General features: G+C 49.6%; 7 non-coding genes across 7 annotated transcripts; all 7 read right to left on the bottom strand.

Moving 5' to 3' along the window:
- Positions 1–504: 504 nt before the first annotated feature.
- On the bottom strand, positions 505–576 carry trnad-guc (transfer RNA aspartic acid (anticodon GUC)). Its single transcript has one exon. It is a non-coding gene; the product is annotated as a tRNA-Asp (tRNA).
- Positions 577–2,501: 1,925 nt separating this feature from the next.
- trnad-guc (transfer RNA aspartic acid (anticodon GUC)) lies at positions 2,502–2,573 on the bottom strand. Its single transcript has one exon. It is a non-coding gene; the product is annotated as a tRNA-Asp (tRNA).
- Positions 2,574–4,498: 1,925 nt separating this feature from the next.
- On the bottom strand, positions 4,499–4,570 carry trnad-guc (transfer RNA aspartic acid (anticodon GUC)). Its single transcript has one exon. It is a non-coding gene; the product is annotated as a tRNA-Asp (tRNA).
- Positions 4,571–6,495: 1,925 nt separating this feature from the next.
- Positions 6,496–6,567, bottom strand: trnad-guc (transfer RNA aspartic acid (anticodon GUC)). Its single transcript has one exon. It is a non-coding gene; the product is annotated as a tRNA-Asp (tRNA).
- A 1,925-nt stretch (positions 6,568–8,492) lies between these two features.
- trnad-guc (transfer RNA aspartic acid (anticodon GUC)) lies at positions 8,493–8,564 on the bottom strand. The gene has a single exon. It is a non-coding gene; the product is annotated as a tRNA-Asp (tRNA).
- Positions 8,565–10,492: 1,928 nt separating this feature from the next.
- trnad-guc (transfer RNA aspartic acid (anticodon GUC)) lies at positions 10,493–10,563 on the bottom strand. The gene has a single exon. It is a non-coding gene; the product is annotated as a tRNA-Asp (tRNA).
- A 1,924-nt stretch (positions 10,564–12,487) lies between these two features.
- trnad-guc (transfer RNA aspartic acid (anticodon GUC)) lies at positions 12,488–12,559 on the bottom strand. Its single transcript has one exon. It is a non-coding gene; the product is annotated as a tRNA-Asp (tRNA).
- Between the last annotated feature and the right edge of the window lie 2,779 nt (positions 12,560–15,338).

The following is a 15,338-nucleotide window of genomic DNA, read 5'->3' on the forward strand; positions in this document are numbered from 1 at the left end:
GGGACGGTGTTGCGTCACCTTAATCGCAGGATCAGGTCCAAACTCTGAGGGGGAGTGACCCCTTTTTGATTGGAGGGAGGGAGGAAGCGGGGAAACCTGACATTCATTTGTCGCTACCGGTTGCTTAAAGGTTTTCATTTGCACTCCGTTTGCGTGGGAGTTATATGCCCACCGACGGGACGAAGTAACAACAAAATCAGAATGGGAAACAGAAATTGCTGGAGAAAGTCAGCATCTGGAGTGGGGGAAGAAAGCAGTCAACGTTTGTGGTCCAGTGACGCTTCTCCAGAACGGCAGTTTTGATTGGTGGTCAAAAAGCAGGAAGTCTCAAATGGATGAAAGGACAAGTTTGCCAGGGAGAGCAGAATCGAGACTACGACATGTTTGGTTTGTTGGCAAGAGCAGGCCGCTCGGACATGTGAATGCACGCCTTTGGAGCAAACGGGACTTGAATTGGGCACTCCTGCATTGAGATATGGTGCGTGCCTCTCAAAATGCCGCCGACTCCCCGGCGGGGAATTGAACCCCGGTCTCCCGCGTGACAGGCGGGGATACTAACCACTATACTACCGAGGATTGCACGGCTTTGCGCTCTGCGACATGGGTATTAGATAGAATGTGCTTATGTGTAATCTTGATTTGTTGTCAATTTGAGTTTTTCTTTAGATCATCTTCTACCTCTGTGGAGATGATTAAGATATCAGTTATTGTTGTTTTCATGTTTTATTCTGTGAATATCTATCTTTCAAGTAATCCGCCGCTGCTGTAAAACAGCCTTTTCGTTGTGCCCTACCATCTGTGTTAAACTTGGTCCGCTGCTGATCCACGCGCTCTCCCGTTACCTGCTTCTGACAAACTGATTCATACGCTGGCCTGGAATACAGCACAAATCCAGCAGCCTGGCTTCAATTCCCGCTGCCAAATGGACTCAACATGAAAGATTGCCCTTTTCAAGCTCGTCCCCTCAGCTTCAACTCCCACCCATCAATCGCTCCCTCATCAGAGAGCAGTGCTCCTGGAGGACGGTGGTGACTTTACTGCACGCTGCATCAGCTCCACTGTAAACGTCGAAACACTTTGCCAACAATTTCTTGATGTTTATAAAATCGTGAGGACGAACAGTTAATCGCAGGTTTACTTCCAACTCACGTCAGTCTCTGAGCCATGCGTTCAACATGGAAACATAGAAAAGAAGTGCAGGAGTAGGCCATTCAGCCCTTCAAGTCAGGCAGCATCCGAGGAGCAGGAAAATCAGGATGCTGCCTGACTTGCTTTGTTTTTCCAGCACCACTCCAATCGAGACTCTGATTTCCAGCAACTGCACTCCTCACTCGTTCCATTCAGCCCTTCGAGACATCACCACCATTCAAGATCATCATGACTGAACATGCCATTTCAGTGACCACTCCAGCTTCCTCTCCGTACCCCTGGATCACTTTAGCTGCAAGTTCCACGTCCGGCTCGCTATTGAACGTATCTCCCAAACCGTCTTAACCGCATCTTCCTGTGGGAGACAAGTCCACAGGCTCACCACTCTCTGAGAGAAAAATTCTTCCAGAATCGCTTGCCCTTCATTCTGAGACTGTGACCCCTGGTTCTGGACGTCCCCAACATTGGGAACTGGTGAACTTTGAAGGGCTTATGCTCGAAACGTCGAATTCCCTATTCCTGAGATGCTGCCTGGCCTGCTGTGCTTTGACCAGCAACACATTTTCAGCTGGGATCCCTCAGTGCCGAGCATGGATCTGCATGGGTTTCTCTTCAGAAGGGTCGGTGTGGACCTGTCCGTCTGAATGGCCTGCTTCCACACTGTGGTGATTCTATGGTGCCAACAGTGTAGGTTGAGTTCCTGCACGTGCTTTCTCAAGCTTGCCTCTGTGTTGACCTTCATGTTAACCCAGCCACTGGGCTTTGTCCTTCTATCGAGAAGAGCAGACAATGCCACTCAGATGACTTGGACTTTCCACTGTGGGTGTAGTACAGCCTGCCAGCAGCAGGGGACGGTGTTGCGTCACCTTAATCGCAGGATCAGGTCCAAACTCTGAGGGGGAGTGACCCCTTTTTGATTGGAGGGAGGGAGGAAGCGGGGAAACCTGACATTCATTTGTCGCTACCGGTTGCTTAAAGGTTTTCATTTGCACTCCGTTTGCGTGGGAGTTATATGCCCACCGACGGGACGAAGTAACAACAAAATCAGAATGGGAAACAGAAATTGCTGGAGAAAGTCAGCATCTGGAGTGGGGGAAGAAAGCAGTCAACGTTTGTGGTCCAGTGACGCTTCTCCAGAACGGCAGTTTTGATTGGTGGTCAAAAAGCAGGAAGTCTCAAATGGATGAAAGGACAAGTTTGCCAGGGAGAGCAGAATCGAGACTACGACATGTTTGGTTTGTTGGCAAGAGCAGGCCGCTCGGACATGTGAATGCACGCCTTTGGAGCAAACGGGACTTGAATTGGGCACTCCTGCATTGAGATATGGTGCGTGCCTCTCAAAATGCCGCCGACTCCCCGGCGGGGAATTGAACCCCGGTCTCCCGCGTGACAGGCGGGGATACTAACCACTATACTACCGAGGATTGCACGGCTTTGCGCTCTGCGACATGGGTATTAGATAGAATGTGCTTATGTGTAATCTTGATTTGTTGTCAATTTGAGTTTTTCTTTAGATCATCTTCTACCTCTGTGGAGATGATTAAGATATCAGTTATTGTTGTTTTCATGTTTTATTCTGTGAATATCTATCTTTCAAGTAATCCGCCGCTGCTGTAAAACAGCCTTTTCGTTGTGCCCTACCATCTGTGTTAAACTTGGTCCGCTGCTGATCCACGCGCTCTCCCGTTACCTGCTTCTGACAAACTGATTCATACGCTGGCCTGGAATACAGCACAAATCCAGCAGCCTGGCTTCAATTCCCGCTGCCAAATGGACTCAACATGAAAGATTGCCCTTTTCAAGCTCGTCCCCTCAGCTTCAACTCCCACCCATCAATCGCTCCCTCATCAGAGAGCAGTGCTCCTGGAGGACGGTGGTGACTTTACTGCACGCTGCATCAGCTCCACTGTAAACGTCGAAACACTTTGCCAACAATTTCTTGATGTTTATAAAATCGTGAGGACGAACAGTTAATCGCAGGTTTACTTCCAACTCACGTCAGTCTCTGAGCCATGCGTTCAACATGGAAACATAGAAAAGAAGTGCAGGAGTAGGCCATTCAGCCCTTCAAGTCAGGCAGCATCCGAGGAGCAGGAAAATCAGGATGCTGCCTGACTTGCTTTGTTTTTCCAGCACCACTCCAATCGAGACTCTGATTTCCAGCAACTGCACTCCTCACTCGTTCCATTCAGCCCTTCGAGACATCACCACCATTCAAGATCATCATGACTGAACATGCCATTTCAGTGACCACTCCAGCTTCCTCTCCGTACCCCTGGATCACTTTAGCTGCAAGTTCCACGTCCGGCTCGCTATTGAACGTATCTCCCAAACCGTCTTAACCGCATCTTCCTGTGGGAGACAAGTCCACAGGCTCACCACTCTCTGAGAGAAAAATTCTTCCAGAATCGCTTGCCCTTCATTCTGAGACTGTGACCCCTGGTTCTGGACGTCCCCAACATTGGGAACTGGTGAACTTTGAAGGGCTTATGCTCGAAACGTCGAATTCCCTATTCCTGAGATGCTGCCTGGCCTGCTGTGCTTTGACCAGCAACACATTTTCAGCTGGGATCCCTCAGTGCCGAGCATGGATCTGCATGGGTTTCTCTTCAGAAGGGTCGGTGTGGACCTGTCCGTCTGAATGGCCTGCTTCCACACTGTGGTGATTCTATGGTGCCAACAGTGTAGGTTGAGTTCCTGCACGTGCTTTCTCAAGCTTGCCTCTGTGTTGACCTTCATGTTAACCCAGCCACTGGGCTTTGTCCTTCTATCGAGAAGAGCAGACAATGCCACTCAGATGACTTGGACTTTCCACTGTGGGTGTAGTACAGCCTGCCAGCAGCAGGGGACGGTGTTGCGTCACCTTAATCGCAGGATCAGGTCCAAACTCTGAGGGGGAGTGACCCCTTTTTGATTGGAGGGAGGGAGGAAGCGGGGAAACCTGACATTCATTTGTCGCTACCGGTTGCTTAAAGGTTTTCATTTGCACTCCGTTTGCGTGGGAGTTATATGCCCACCGACGGGACGAAGTAACAACAAAATCAGAATGGGAAACAGAAATTGCTGGAGAAAGTCAGCATCTGGAGTGGGGGAAGAAAGCAGTCAACGTTTGTGGTCCAGTGACGCTTCTCCAGAACGGCAGTTTTGATTGGTGGTCAAAAAGCAGGAAGTCTCAAATGGATGAAAGGACAAGTTTGCCAGGGAGAGCAGAATCGAGACTACGACATGTTTGGTTTGTTGGCAAGAGCAGGCCGCTCGGACATGTGAATGCACGCCTTTGGAGCAAACGGGACTTGAATTGGGCACTCCTGCATTGAGATATGGTGCGTGCCTCTCAAAATGCCGCCGACTCCCCGGCGGGGAATTGAACCCCGGTCTCCCGCGTGACAGGCGGGGATACTAACCACTATACTACCGAGGATTGCACGGCTTTGCGCTCTGCGACATGGGTATTAGATAGAATGTGCTTATGTGTAATCTTGATTTGTTGTCAATTTGAGTTTTTCTTTAGATCATCTTCTACCTCTGTGGAGATGATTAAGATATCAGTTATTGTTGTTTTCATGTTTTATTCTGTGAATATCTATCTTTCAAGTAATCCGCCGCTGCTGTAAAACAGCCTTTTCGTTGTGCCCTACCATCTGTGTTAAACTTGGTCCGCTGCTGATCCACGCGCTCTCCCGTTACCTGCTTCTGACAAACTGATTCATACGCTGGCCTGGAATACAGCACAAATCCAGCAGCCTGGCTTCAATTCCCGCTGCCAAATGGACTCAACATGAAAGATTGCCCTTTTCAAGCTCGTCCCCTCAGCTTCAACTCCCACCCATCAATCGCTCCCTCATCAGAGAGCAGTGCTCCTGGAGGACGGTGGTGACTTTACTGCACGCTGCATCAGCTCCACTGTAAACGTCGAAACACTTTGCCAACAATTTCTTGATGTTTATAAAATCGTGAGGACGAACAGTTAATCGCAGGTTTACTTCCAACTCACGTCAGTCTCTGAGCCATGCGTTCAACATGGAAACATAGAAAAGAAGTGCAGGAGTAGGCCATTCAGCCCTTCAAGTCAGGCAGCATCCGAGGAGCAGGAAAATCAGGATGCTGCCTGACTTGCTTTGTTTTTCCAGCACCACTCCAATCGAGACTCTGATTTCCAGCAACTGCACTCCTCACTCGTTCCATTCAGCCCTTCGAGACATCACCACCATTCAAGATCATCATGACTGAACATGCCATTTCAGTGACCACTCCAGCTTCCTCTCCGTACCCCTGGATCACTTTAGCTGCAAGTTCCACGTCCGGCTCGCTATTGAACGTATCTCCCAAACCGTCTTAACCGCATCTTCCTGTGGGAGACAAGTCCACAGGCTCACCACTCTCTGAGAGAAAAATTCTTCCAGAATCGCTTGCCCTTCATTCTGAGACTGTGACCCCTGGTTCTGGACGTCCCCAACATTGGGAACTGGTGAACTTTGAAGGGCTTATGCTCGAAACGTCGAATTCCCTATTCCTGAGATGCTGCCTGGCCTGCTGTGCTTTGACCAGCAACACATTTTCAGCTGGGATCCCTCAGTGCCGAGCATGGATCTGCATGGGTTTCTCTTCAGAAGGGTCGGTGTGGACCTGTCCGTCTGAATGGCCTGCTTCCACACTGTGGTGATTCTATGGTGCCAACAGTGTAGGTTGAGTTCCTGCACGTGCTTTCTCAAGCTTGCCTCTGTGTTGACCTTCATGTTAACCCAGCCACTGGGCTTTGTCCTTCTATCGAGAAGAGCAGACAATGCCACTCAGATGACTTGGACTTTCCACTGTGGGTGTAGTACAGCCTGCCAGCAGCAGGGGACGGTGTTGCGTCACCTTAATCGCAGGATCAGGTCCAAACTCTGAGGGGGAGTGACCCCTTTTTGATTGGAGGGAGGGAGGAAGCGGGGAAACCTGACATTCATTTGTCGCTACCGGTTGCTTAAAGGTTTTCATTTGCACTCCGTTTGCGTGGGAGTTATATGCCCACCGACGGGACGAAGTAACAACAAAATCAGAATGGGAAACAGAAATTGCTGGAGAAAGTCAGCATCTGGAGTGGGGGAAGAAAGCAGTCAACGTTTGTGGTCCAGTGACGCTTCTCCAGAACGGCAGTTTTGATTGGTGGTCAAAAAGCAGGAAGTCTCAAATGGATGAAAGGACAAGTTTGCCAGGGAGAGCAGAATCGAGACTACGACATGTTTGGTTTGTTGGCAAGAGCAGGCCGCTCGGACATGTGAATGCACGCCTTTGGAGCAAACGGGACTTGAATTGGGCACTCCTGCATTGAGATATGGTGCGTGCCTCTCAAAATGCCGCCGACTCCCCGGCGGGGAATTGAACCCCGGTCTCCCGCGTGACAGGCGGGGATACTAACCACTATACTACCGAGGATTGCACGGCTTTGCGCTCTGCGACATGGGTATTAGATAGAATGTGCTTATGTGTAATCTTGATTTGTTGTCAATTTGAGTTTTTCTTTAGATCATCTTCTACCTCTGTGGAGATGATTAAGATATCAGTTATTGTTGTTTTCATGTTTTATTCTGTGAATATCTATCTTTCAAGTAATCCGCCGCTGCTGTAAAACAGCCTTTTCGTTGTGCCCTACCATCTGTGTTAAACTTGGTCCGCTGCTGATCCACGCGCTCTCCCGTTACCTGCTTCTGACAAACTGATTCATACGCTGGCCTGGAATACAGCACAAATCCAGCAGCCTGGCTTCAATTCCCGCTGCCAAATGGACTCAACATGAAAGATTGCCCTTTTCAAGCTCGTCCCCTCAGCTTCAACTCCCACCCATCAATCGCTCCCTCATCAGAGAGCAGTGCTCCTGGAGGACGGTGGTGACTTTACTGCACGCTGCATCAGCTCCACTGTAAACGTCGAAACACTTTGCCAACAATTTCTTGATGTTTATAAAATCGTGAGGACGAACAGTTAATCGCAGGTTTACTTCCAACTCACGTCAGTCTCTGAGCCATGCGTTCAACATGGAAACATAGAAAAGAAGTGCAGGAGTAGGCCATTCAGCCCTTCAAGTCAGGCAGCATCCGAGGAGCAGGAAAATCAGGATGCTGCCTGACTTGCTTTGTTTTTCCAGCACCACTCCAATCGAGACTCTGATTTCCAGCAACTGCACTCCTCACTCGTTCCATTCAGCCCTTCGAGACATCACCACCATTCAAGATCATCATGACTGAACATGCCATTTCAGTGACCACTCCAGCTTCCTCTCCGTACCCCTGGATCACTTTAGCTGCAAGTTCCACGTCCGGCTCGCTATTGAACGTATCTCCCAAACCGTCTTAACCGCATCTTCCTGTGGGAGACAAGTCCACAGGCTCACCACTCTCTGAGAGAAAAATTCTTCCAGAATCGCTTGCCCTTCATTCTGAGACTGTGACCCCTGGTTCTGGACGTCCCCAACATTGGGAACTGGTGAACTTTGAAGGGCTTATGCTCGAAACGTCGAATTCCCTATTCCTGAGATGCTGCCTGGCCTGCTGTGCTTTGACCAGCAACACATTTTCAGCTGGGATCCCTCAGTGCCGAGCATGGATCTGCATGGGTTTCTCTTCAGAAGGGTCGGTGTGGACCTGTCCGTCTGAATGGCCTGCTTCCACACTGTGGTGATTCTATGGTGCCAACAGTGTAGGTTGAGTTCCTGCACGTGCTTTCTCAAGCTTGCCTCTGTGTTGACCTTCATGTTAACCCAGCCACTGGGCTTTGTCCTTCTATCGAGAAGAGCAGACAATGCCACTCAGATGACTTGGACTTTCCACTGTGGGTGTAGTACAGCCTGCCAGCAGCAGGGGACGGTGTTGCGTCACCTTAATCGCAGGATCAGGTCCAAACTCTGAGGGGGAGTGACCCCTTTTTGATTGGAGGGAGGGAGGAAGCGGGGAAACCTGACATTCATTTGTCGCTACCGGTTGCTTAAAGGTTTTCATTTGCACTCCGTTTGCGTGGGAGTTATATGCCCACCGACGGGACGAAGTAACAACAAAATCAGAATGGGAAACAGAAATTGCTGGAGAAAGTCAGCATCTGGAGTGGGGGAAGAAAGCAGTCAACGTTTGTGGTCCAGTGACGCTTCTCCAGAACGGCAGTTTTGATTGGTGGTCAAAAAGCAGGAAGTCTCAAATGGATGAAAGGACAAGTTTGCCAGGGAGAGCAGAATCGAGACTACGACATGTTTGGTTTGTTGGCAAGAGCAGGCCGCTCGGACATGTGAATGCACGCCTTTGGAGCAAACGGGACTTGAATTGGGCACTCCTGCATTGAGATATGGTGCGTGCCTCTCAAAATGCCGCCGACTCCCCGGCGGGGAATTGAACCCCGGTCTCCCGCGTGACAGGCGGGGATACTAACCACTATACTACCGAGGATTGCACGGCTTTGCGCTCTGCGACATGGGTATTAGATAGAATGTGCTTATGTGTAATCTTGATTTGTTGTCAATTTGAGTTTTTCTTTAGATCATCTTCTACCTCTGTGGAGATGATTAAGATATCAGTTATTGTTGTTTTCATGTTTTATTCTGTGAATATCTATCTTTCAAGTAATCCGCCGCTGCTGTAAAACAGCCTTTTCGTTGTGCCCTACCATCTGTGTTAAACTTGGTCCGCTGCTGATCCACGCGCTCTCCCGTTACCTGCTTCTGACAAACTGATTCATACGCTGGCCTGGAATACAGCACAAATCCAGCAGCCTGGCTTCAATTCCCGCTGCCAAATGGACTCAACATGAAAGATTGCCCTTTTCAAGCTCGTCCCCTCAGCTTCAACTCCCACCCATCAATCGCTCCCTCATCAGAGAGCAGTGCTCCTGGAGGACGGTGGTGACTTTACTGCACGCTGCATCAGCTCCACTGTAAACGTCGAAACACTTTGCCAACAATTTCTTGATGTTTATAAAATCGTGAGGACGAACAGTTAATCGCAGGTTTACTTCCAACTCACGTCAGTCTCTGAGCCATGCGTTCAACATGGAAACATAGAAAAGAAGTGCAGGAGTAGGCCATTCAGCCCTTCAAGTCAGGCAGCATCCGAGGAGCAGGAAAATCAGGATGCTGCCTGACTTGCTTTGTTTTTCCAGCACCACTCCAATCGAGACTCTGATTTCCAGCAACTGCACTCCTCACTCGTTCCATTCAGCCCTTCGAGACATCATCACCACCATTCAAGATCATCATGACTGAACATGCCATTTCAGTGACCACTCCAGCTTCCTCTCCGTACCCCTGGATCACTTTAGCTGCAAGTTCCACGTCCGGCTCGCTATTGAACGTATCTCCCAAACCGTCTTAACCGCATCTTCCTGTGGGAGACAAGTCCACAGGCTCACCACTCTCTGAGAGAAAAATTCTTCCAGAATCGCTTGCCCTTCATTCTGAGACTGTGACCCCTGGTTCTGGACGTCCCCAACATTGGGAACTGGTGAACTTTGAAGGGCTTATGCTCGAAACGTCGAATTCCCTATTCCTGAGATGCTGCCTGGCCTGCTGTGCTTTGACCAGCAACACATTTTCAGCTGGGATCCCTCAGTGCCGAGCATGGATCTGCATGGGTTTCTCTTCAGAAGGGTCGGTGTGGACCTGTCCGTCTGAATGGCCTGCTTCCACACTGTGGTGATTCTATGGTGCCAACAGTGTAGGTTGAGTTCCTGCACGTGCTTTCTCAAGCTTGCCTCTGTGTTGACCTTCATGTTAACCCAGCCACTGGGCTTTGTCCTTCTATCGAGAAGAGCAGACAATGCCACTCAGATGACTTGGACTTTCCACTGTGGGTGTAGTACAGCCTGCCAGCAGCAGGGGACGGTGTTGCGTCACCTTAATCGCAGGATCAGGTCCAAACTCTGAGGGGGAGTGACCCCTTTTTGATTGGAGGGAGGGAGGAAGCGGGGAAACCTGACATTCATTTGTCGCTACCGGTTGCTTAAAGGTTTTCATTTGCACTCCGTTTGCGTGGGAGTTATATGCCCACCGACGGGACGAAGTAACAACAAAATCAGAATGGGAAACAGAAATTGCTGGAGAAAGTCAGCATCTGGAGTGGGGGAAGAAAGCAGTCAACGTTTGTGGTCCAGTGACGCTTCTCCAGAACGGCAGTTTTGATTGGTGGTCAAAAAGCAGGAAGTCTCAAATGGATGAAAGGACAAGTTTGCCAGGGAGAGCAGAATCGAGACTACGACATGTTTGGTTTGTTGGCAAGAGCAGGCCGCTCGGACATGTGAATGCACGCCTTTGGAGCAAACGGGACTTGAATTGGGCACTCCTGCATTGAGATATGGTGCGTGCCTCTCAAAATGCCGCCGACTCCCCGGCGGGGAATTGAACCCCGGTCTCCCGCGTGACAGGCGGGATACTAACCACTATACTACCGAGGATTGCACGGCTTTGCGCTCTGCGACATGGGTATTAGATAGAATGTGCTTATGTGTAATCTTGATTTGTTGTCAATTTGAGTTTTTCTTTAGATCATCTTCTACCTCTGTGGAGATGATTAAGATATCAGTTATTGTTGTTTTCATGTTTTATTCTGTGAATATCTATCTTTCAAGTGATCCGCCGCTGCTGTAAAACAGCCTTTTCGTTGTGCCCTACCATCTGTGTTAAACTTGGTCCGCTGCTGATCCACGCGCTCTCCCGTTACCTGCTCTGACAAACTGATTCATACGCTGGCCTGGAATACAGCACAAATCCAGCAGCCTGGCTTCAATTCCCGCTGCCAAATGGACTCAACATGAAAGATTGCCCTTTTCAAGCTCGTCCCCTCAGCTTCAACTCCCACCCATCAATCGCTCCCTCATCAGAGAGCAGTGCTCCTGGAGGACGGTGGTGACTTTACTGCACGCTGCATCAGCTCCACTGTAAACGTCGAAACACTTTGCCAACAATTTCTTGATGTTTATAAAATCGTGAGGACGAACAGTTAATCGCAGGTTTACTTCCAACTCACGTCAGTCTCTGAGCCATGCGTTCAACATGGAAACATAGAAAAGAAGTGCAGGAGTAGGCCATTCAGCCCTTCAAGTCAGGCAGCATCCGAGGAGCAGGAAAATCAGGATGCTGCCTGACTTGCTTTGTTTTTCCAGCACCACTCCAATCGAGACTCTGATTTCCAGCAACTGCACTCCTCACTCGTTCCATTCAGCCCTTCGAGACATCACCACCATTCAAGATCATCATGACTGAACATGCCATTTCAGTGACCACTCCAGCTTCCTCTCCGTACCCCTGGATCACTTTAGCTGCAAGTTCCACGTCCGGCTCGCTATTGAACGTATCTCCCAAACCGTCTTAACCGCATCTTCCTGTGGGAGACAAGTCCACAGGCTCACCACTCTCTGAGAGAAAAATTCTTCCAGAATCGCTTGCCCTTCATTCTGAGACTGTGACCCCTGGTTCTGGACGTCCCCAACATTGGGAACTGGTGAACTTTGAAGGGCTTATGCTCGAAACGTCGAATTCCCTATTCCTGAGATGCTGCCTGGCCTGCTGTGCTTTGACCAGCAACACATTTTCAGCTGGGATCCCTCAGTGCCGAGCATGGATCTGCATGGGTTTCTCTTCAGAAGGGTCGGTGTGGACCTGTCCGTCTGAATGGCCTGCTTCCACACTGTGGTGATTCTATGGTGCCAACAGTGTAGGTTGAGTTCCTGCACGTGCTTTCTCAAGCTTGCCTCTGTGTTGACCTTCATGTTAACCCAGCCACTGGGCTTTGTCCTTCTATCGAGAAGAGCAGACAATGCCACTCAGATGACTTGGACTTTCCACTGTGGGTGTAGTACAGCCTGCCAGCAGCAGGGGACGGTGTTGCGTCACCTTAATCGCAGGATCAGGTCCAAACTCTGAGGGGGAGTGACCCCTTTTTGATTGGAGGGAGGGAGGAAGCGGGGAAACCTGACATTCATTTGTCGCTACCGGTTGCTTAAAGGTTTTCATTTGCACTCCGTTTGCGTGGGAGTTATATGCCCACCGACGGGACGAAGTAACAACAAAATCAGAATGGGAAACAGAAATTGCTGGAGAAAGTCAGCATCTGGAGTGGGGGAAGAAAGCAGTCAACGTTTGTGGTCCAGTGACGCTTCTCCAGAACGGCAGTTTTGATTGGTGGTCAAAAAGCAGGAAGTCTCAAATGGATGAAAGGACAAGTTTGCCAGGGAGAGCAGAATCGAGACTACGACATGTTTGGTTTGTTGGCAAGAGCAGGCCGCTCGGACATGTGAATGCACGCCTTTGGAGCAAACGGGACTTGAATTGGGCACTCCTGCATTGAGATATGGTGCGTGCCTCTCAAAATGCCGCCGACTCCCCGGCGGGGAATTGAACCCCGGTCTCCCGCGTGACAGGCGGGGATACTAACCACTATACTACCGAGGATTGCACGGCTTTGCGCTCTGCGACATGGGTATTAGATAGAATGTGCTTATGTGTAATCTTGATTTGTTGTCAATTTGAGTTTTTCTTTAGATCATCTTCTACCTCTGTGGAGATGATTAAGATATCAGTTATTGTTGTTTTCATGTTTTATTCTGTGAATATCTATCTTTCAAGTGATCCGCCGCTGCTGTAAAACAGCCTTTTCGTTGTGCCCTACCATCTGTGTTAAACTTGGTCCGCTGCTGATCCACGCGCTCTCCCGTTACCTGCTTCTGACAAACTGATTCATACGCTGGCCTGGAATACAGCACAAATCCAGCAGCCTGGCTTCAATTCCCGCTGCCAAATGGACTCAACATGAAAGATTGCCCTTTTCAAGCTCGTCCCCTCAGCTTCAACTCCCACCCATCAATCGCTCCCTCATCAGAGAGCAGTGCTCCTGGAGGACGGTGGTGACTTTACTGCACGCTGCATCAGCTCCACTGTAAACGTCGAAACACTTTGCCAACAATTTCTTGATGTTTATAAAATCATGAGGACGAACAGTTAATCGCAGGTTTACTTCCAACTCACGTCAGTCTCTGAGCCATGCGTTCAACATGGAAACATAGAAAAGAAGTGCAGGAGTAGGCCATTCAGCCCTTCAAGTCAGGCAGCATCCGAGGAGCAGGAAAATCAGGATGCTGCCTGACTTGCTTTGTTTTTCCAGCACCACTCCAATCGAGACTCTGATTTCCAGCAACTGCACTCCTCACTCGTTCCATTCAGCCCTTCGAGACATCATCACCACCATTCAAGATCATCATGACTGAACATGCCATTTCAGTGACCACTCCAGCTTCCTCTCCGTACCCCTGGATCACTTTAGCTGCAAGTTCCACGTCCGGCTCGCTATTGAACGTATCTCCCAAACCGTCTTAACCGCATCTTCCTGTGGGAGACAAGTCCACAGGCTCACCACTCTCTGAGAGAAAAATTCTTCCAGAATCGCTTGCCCTTCATTCTGAGACTGTGACCCCTGGTTCTGGACGTCCCCAACATTGGGAACTGGTGAACTTTGAAGGGCTTATGCTCGAAACGTCGAATTCCCTATTCCTGAGATGCTGCCTGGCCTGCTGTGCTTTGACCAGCAACACATTTTCAGCTGGGATCCCTCAGTGCCGAGCATGGATCTGCATGGGTTTCTCTTCAGAAGGGTCGGTGTGGACCTGTCCGTCTGAATGGCCTGCTTCCACACTGTGGTGATTCTATGGTGCCAACAGTGTAGGTGGAGTTCCTGCACGTGCTTTCTCAAGCTTGCCTCTGTGTTGACCTTCATGTTAACCCAGCCACTGGGCTTTGTCCTTCTATCGAGAAGAGCAGACAATGCCACTCAGATGACTTGGACTTTCCACTGTGGGTGTAGTACAGCCTGCCAGCAGCAGGGGACGGTGTTGCGTCACCTTAATCGCAGGATCAGGTCCAAACTCTGAGGGGGAGTGACCCCTTTTTGATTGGAGGGAGGGAGGAAGCGGGGAAACCTGACATTCATTTGTCGCTACCGGTTGCTTAAAGGTTTTCATTTGCACTCCGTTTGCGTGGGAGTTATATGCCCACCGACGGGACGAAGTAACAACAAAATCAGAATGGGAAACAGAAATTGCTGGAGAAAGTCAGCATCTGGAGTGGGGGAAGAAAGCAGTCAACGTTTGTGGTCCAGTGACGCTTCTCCAGAACGGCAGTTTTGATTGGTGGTCAAAAAGCAGGAAGTCTCAAATGGATGAAAGGACAAGTTTGCCAGGGAGAGCAGAATCGAGACTACGACATGTTTGGTTTGTTGGCAAGAGCAGGCCGCTCGGACATGTGAATGCACGCCTTTGGAGCAAACGGGACTTGAATTGGGCACTCCTGCATTGAGATATGGTGCGTGCCTCTCAAAATGCCGCCGACTCCCCGGCGGGGAATTGAACCCCCGGTCTCCCGCGTGACAGGCGGGATACTAACCACTATACTACCGAGGATTGCACGGCTTTGCGCTCTGCGACATGGGTATTAGATAGAATGTGCTTATGTGTAATCTTGATTTGTTGTCAATTTGAGTTTTTCTTTAGATCATCTTCTACCTCTGTGGAGATGATTAAGATATCAGTTATTGTTGTTTTCATGTTTTATTCTGTGAATATCTATCTTTCAAGTAATCCGCCGCTGCTGTAAAACAGCCTTTTCGTTGTGCCCTACCATCTGTGTTAAACTTGGTCCGCTGCTGATCCACGCGCTCTCCCGTTACCTGCTTCTGACAAACTGATTCATACGCTGGCCTGGAATACAGCACAAATCCAGCAGCCTGGCTTCAATTCCCGCTGCCAAATGGACTCAACATGAAAGATTGCCCTTTTCAAGCTCGTCCCCTCAGCTTCAACTCCCACCCATCAATCGCTCCCTCATCAGAGAGCAGTGCTCCTGGAGGACGGTGGTGACTTTACTGCACGCTGCATCAGCTCCACTGTAAACGTCGAAACACTTTGCCAACAATTTCTTGATGTTTATAAAATCATGAGGACGAACAGTTAATCGCAGGTTTACTTCCAACTCACGTCAGTCTCTGAGCCATGCGTTCAACATGGAAACATAGAAAAGAAGTGCAGGAGTAGGCCATTCAGCCCTTCAAGTCAGGCAGCATCCGAGGAGCAGGAAAATCAGGATGCTGCCTGACTTGCTTTGTTTTTCCAGCACCACTCCAATCGAGACTCTGATTTCCAGCAACTGCACTCCTCACTCGTTCCATTCAGCCCTTCGAGAC

The sequence above is a fragment of the Hemiscyllium ocellatum genome, unplaced genomic scaffold, assembly GCF_020745735.1.
Source record: "Hemiscyllium ocellatum isolate sHemOce1 unplaced genomic scaffold, sHemOce1.pat.X.cur. scaffold_890_pat_ctg1, whole genome shotgun sequence".
NCBI lineage: Eukaryota > Metazoa > Chordata > Chondrichthyes > Orectolobiformes > Hemiscylliidae > Hemiscyllium > Hemiscyllium ocellatum.